Source organism: Lycium barbarum, chromosome 1 (assembly GCF_019175385.1).
Source record: "Lycium barbarum isolate Lr01 chromosome 1, ASM1917538v2, whole genome shotgun sequence".
Taxonomy (NCBI): domain Eukaryota; kingdom Viridiplantae; phylum Streptophyta; class Magnoliopsida; order Solanales; family Solanaceae; genus Lycium; species Lycium barbarum.
In genome coordinates, this window is record NC_083337.1 from 132725191 (window position 1) to 132731223 (window position 6033).

A 6033-nucleotide genomic window follows, 5' to 3' on the forward strand; every position below is an offset into this window, starting at 1 on the left:
AAAATCCCCGTCAATCAAATATTCACATACATTAAATAAATTTTAAAAAAATTACCCGCCAATTAAATAACTGTGCCACCTATTCTCGCAAGTCAAAAATACCATTTTAAAGCTATGAAAGGGTATTTTGGGGAAAAGAAGTCAAAAGCTCAAAACGACCAAACGGGTCGTTACACACGTGCCCTCTCCTCCTTTTAATATCTTTTTTTTTTCTTGTGCCCTTTTCGTGTGATGTGTATATTGTGTAGAAGAGTGAAGTAGTGAGCAAGAAAAATCCTAGTGGGCCCCACGTATGGAATGTGCTCAAGTTGTGATGGTGTATATGTGCAGGTGTATGAAAACGTGTATTGTAAAATGGAGTGGGAGGAATTAGTTTGTTGGAAGGAATCTTATGAGGTGGAACTTTTTGGTTGGTTCTTTTTTTTGTCTTTTCTTTGTTTTAATAAAAATCTAAATCCACTTATAAGCATATTAACTACCTAATTTTAGACTAAAAAAAATACAAACTTATACATTTAAATCCGGTTAAAAATAAAAGAATATTTTTTGAAATTTTCTCTTTATCTTAAATATGACTCTATTTTTTGTATTATATTTTTTAAAATTTTCACACAAACAAAAAAACAACTAAAATGAGATAAATTCCAGAATAGTAAGATTAAGCCGAAAAAAAAATATTTAATGTTAAACATCGTGTAAAACAACTCGGGGAGGGTAAAAAACTACTTGTCTACATACTCAGACTTGGCATAATCGGGCTAGTTGCCCTAATTAGGTAATGATGAGTGTTTGGGTTTGGATTCGTCATTGTACTTGATGAAGTAGCTATAGATTGTCCGGAATCTTATTTGTGTGTTCAGTCTTTATGTGTTGTAGGATAATGGGTGTCCTAGTGATGAGTTGACCATTATGCTAAACGAATGATTAAGAGATAAGAAAAATGTTACAGAAGTGACAAGATTTTTATGAGTCGGATTGATGAGTACTGTAGTGAAATTAATGACAGAAATGGTATTGTTGTAAATTGTTGTCACGACCCAATTTGGGAACGTGCGGGCACCTACCTTTCCCACCTCGGCAGACGAACCCTCTCATTCATTTTTCACATCAATAAAACAACAATCCATTTAACTGACAAATATTTAAGGATAACAGCAGAACTTTGTAAATATATTCATTAACTCAAATGTTTACATAATTTCAACAATACATATTTACAGACTCGATACAATTTCCCATGACCTGGTCTAGACTAATACAAGGGAGACTAAGTAAATTTCAGAATGACACTATGTTCTAAGACTCTACCTCCAATCCCGGAATGAAATGGGAGGAGGCCTTCTAGACAAGCACCGCGTAACTCCGCATATACTTCGATCAATCACCTGAAATAATCTACACCCCAAAAGAGTGTAGCAAGTGCAATATCAGTACAACCATGCGTACTAAGTAAGCATCATAGGCTGACAATGGTTAGTAACACATAATGGTAAGAGAATTCACAGATAACACTGATAATCACTTAAATCAATCAATACATCGCTATGCTCTAGGCCACAACTATACGCTAATGAAATTACAAGTCATAATCACTTCACACATATTTCCAATACCTAAATTCCTGGTTGTTCATTTTAAATTTAGGGGTAGGCTTATCGTTATAACGTCCTCATTCTACCTCACTTAGAACAATTCACAACATATCCTAGAGTAATCCAACAAGCACAAGTCAACAATACAGAGCACATGTAACCGGGGACCCAAGGAGTCCATACACTAACAACGATTTCGGGATATCATCGGAATCAGCCATGCAACAACGATGCCGAAATAGATCATCAGTCATCGGCCATCTGACAATCACTCAAGTAAAAGCGTCTGTAAAGTACCTGTCTCACACAATCAACGATTCCGAAATTGAACTTCGGACATCGGCCTTTTCATAATTACTCAAGTAAAGAGTTTATCAAAATATCAGTTTACTCCATCAACGATACCGGATCATCACCGGGTATCGGCCATGCATCATGAATGTGTGAGAATGCGTGAAATGTGTATATCAAGCATCAACAATCAAGTTCAATATCACAAGTACCAACAAAGGGGCACGCCAACCATGTATCATATCACAATACCAACAACGGTATACCAACAATATACCGATATCACCAGTACCAACAACGGGTACGTCAACAATGTATCATAATTGCAAATACCAACAACGGTTATTAATCATATCTCAGTCAAGACAGTAACACAGATTCTGATATCTCCTACTACTCACAGCGTCAAGCCATCACAATGGAACAATCAGCATACATAACGGGATGGCTAGTCCAAATACCAATAGATCATTCAATTAATATACATTATTACCACTTCCCTAGCCCAGCCTATTTACTTAGAACAAGTTTCTCAATCACACCCTAGTCATTCACCACCACTGATTTGGGACTCATTCGCGACCGTAGTATATTTTATCATTTCATTAAGCATTTAAGTTCACTACGAGTAATCACGTGTTACAATAAGTTCTCATCGTTAGGCAAAAAATAGATTTCATCCGCTACTCCCAAGTCGCATAAATCCACCAATAATCGAGAAATAAACCATATCAACACCTAAGGAGTCTACAGGCCACAAGCCTAAACAAACAAGTCACACACAATACCAACCTAGAATTCCATCCTAAATCTCCGATTTCCTACGCATGCATTCTCTGATTCTTCTATACAACAATACAGAAAACAAATCGGAGTCTACCGAAAGGAAGTCATAACCTACCTCATGGTCGAGCGGGTGCCACGAACATTCGTTGATTCTTCAATTTGACCACCATAGTGCAACCACACAAGAAGTTTGGAGACCCCCATTGTCACGACCCAACCCCGTGGGCCGCGACCAGTGCCCGAGCTGGGCACCTATACGTACCCGATACCCCAAATTAGCATATTAACAGAATAATAATATAATAATAATATTAGTGGTCGCTACAGAATTTAGCAGAAAAACAGACTTGGCACACATAGGCCGATAAGGCCATCACAGAACAGAATATCCCAAACATATGTACAGAACCCACACAGATGTATCCACAGACCTCTACAGAACATATCATAATCATAAGACGGGACAGGGCCCCGTCATACCCTGAACAAAGTACATATCCAGATAGCAGTGACAGACTGTACCAAAAGATGGGCTCTGTAGAAGAGAGCGCCCCAAATAGCAGAAATAGGATCCTAAACGTGTGGATCAGCGAACCTGTCGTCAGTACCTGCGCGGCATGAAATCGCAGCCCCCGAAGAAAGGGGGTCAGTACGAAATATGTACTGAATATGTAAAGCGGAATCACAGAAGTCAAATCATAATGGTTACAGAAAATGAGTACAGAATCCAGAGTGTCAAATGCATATTTCCAAAACAGACAGAATGCGTACAGAAACATATGTCATATCATATCATATCCGGTCCCTGACACGGGACTCGGCAGACAGAATGTGGCCACCCTCCCGACGCTGGTGCCACTATACAGAGGAATCAGAAAAAGGGGCGTGGCCCCGTATCATAAAATGTCATATCAGAATGGCCATAACAGATCAGATCAGAATAGGCGGACATGGCACATCATACTCCACAGACCCATGTACGCGTATACCTGCCCCCTCACATCGGGGCGCGGCGAACAATGCAGAGAATTACGCTTGACAACATATCCTGGCCCGGGCTCAGTGTGGGAAACATTGGGACATCCACGAATGGAGTAGTGAGATACTAATGCAATTTAAAAATATCATAAATGTTTTCAAAGACTCGATGAAGCGTAGCAAAGACAAACAAATCAAATGGAGTCGGACGGAATCATAATAAATGTATTTCGGATATCATAATAAATTACAGAAGTATAACTTTCCCGAAGTCATTCCGAGTGTCAAAATAATTTATAATATTTAACAGAATATTTAAAATAATATTCATTAAGCGATTAGTAGGGTAATTAAAACATTTCTTTCAAAAATCGCTTAAAAAGGAAGCTTTAACACATTAGGGGCAAAACCGTAAATAGCGGGCCCGCCTTGGGACAAACAAGGCGGCGGGCTCAAATTGTGCCCTCTAAGCATATAGTATCACCTAAAAAGGTTATACAAACATTCTATGACTTTCTGAATCATTTAGAGCAAAATTGCATAATTTCAGAAAAAGCGTATCAAAATGGTTCAATTCTACTGAAGGAAAAACTAAAATTTTGTCTTGCGGATTCCGAGGGCCAAGAGGTCCTTCGAGGCCCGGATCCGACCCTAACACACTAGGGGCATGCCAAGGGAAGAATTGGGTTTGCTTTACATACCTTTCACGCTCCTTAAGCCTTTCCAAACTCACTTCCCGTTTCGTCAAAAAAACTGCAATTGGTCAAGTTTACCAATTGTAAGCTATGAATACCAAAGTTCCAACTTAATGCATATTTGGCTACCGAAATTTCGGCAGCACTTCCCCTATACATATAGCACCCCGAGAATTCTACTCGGCTATAAATCATCAACAACAACCCAAACGACAACAACAATATCAACAATGAACATTAAAAACACAAATATCCTTCAACTAGTCATTTTTCTCACAAGTTGACATAATCTTCAATTCAACCCAAACTTTCGAACTAACATCATGATTTCACATCCATTATCACTCAAGATCATCACAATATAGATTTAGAGACATTTCATATCATTTTCCTTAAGATATACACTCGATATACATAATATACAACTTTCCGCCAAAATCATAACTTATGCAAAACACCAAATCTTTGGCATACAACTTCATAACAAGTTTCCAACTTCCAAATTCATCAATGATCATCTTAATTCACAACCAAACAACTTCATTTCCTTAATGTCGGAAAATCATACTAAAACGACATAAGTGTTTACATTCCAATTCAATACAAACTTATATCATTCTAACTTCATTTCCATGCCAAGCATTACAACAACACTCCAATACACTAAACAACTTAATCCATTTCATTCCCAAGCCAAATATACCACACGGCCATATGCTTATTTTTCCATATCAACTAAATTCATCCAACTTTCAATTCCCATATGCATTTCATCACAATTACAACTAGAATATAACATAAATTCAACACAACTTGGCTATACAACATATATATACACACGGCTACAAGCCATATACCAAACCCACATTGCAAACTTCCATTTTTCCATACAATCAACACATTTCTATATACTACAACACAATCAAAACTTCATAACACAATAAAAAGGTAGAAATTCTTACCTTTTCTTCAAGTCTTCATCACTTGAACTTGTGTTCACTTTGAGGAATCTAATGCTTCCCACTCCAAACCAACTATATCAAGATGCAAAGGAACCTTGACTTAGTAGGAAAACAACAAGAATTGAATTTTTAGAACAATATTTATGGTGGCTATTTTTGCACCTCAAACCCGAAATGGTCTTCTTTCTCTTCTTCTATTTTCTTTGTTGTTCTTATCTCTAATTTCTTAAGTCTTCTATGGTATATGTAGTTGAAGTGCTTGGTCACATGACCAAGCACATGACCAACTAAAATTGGGCTTGGATCATGGCCTAATGTGGCCGGCCATACACCCCTTTTTGGGCCTCACTTACAATTCAATTTTTGAGCCCAATAACTTATGGATCGTATTTTATAATTCCCGAAACTAATTTCCAAAATTCCAAAATTACCCTTAACCTTGTCCCACACTTTCATGACTCTATTCTTTCATGCATAACTCCTACGTTCAACAAAATATCAAATTTGACCTCGTATCTCAAGAATCCATTATTTATCGAATTTTTCCAAACGTGTGAAAACACGGGATATAACACCCATGAGGCTCAAGAGTAGTATTCACTATTTAGCGCGTTTATCGAGGACTCCAATATTGATAAGGTAGATACAGAGTCTATTCCGTCTTTAGGTTCACTTTCACTACGCTAGTTGATCAATCAACCTTTATTTAGAAGAAACATGGCTATACTC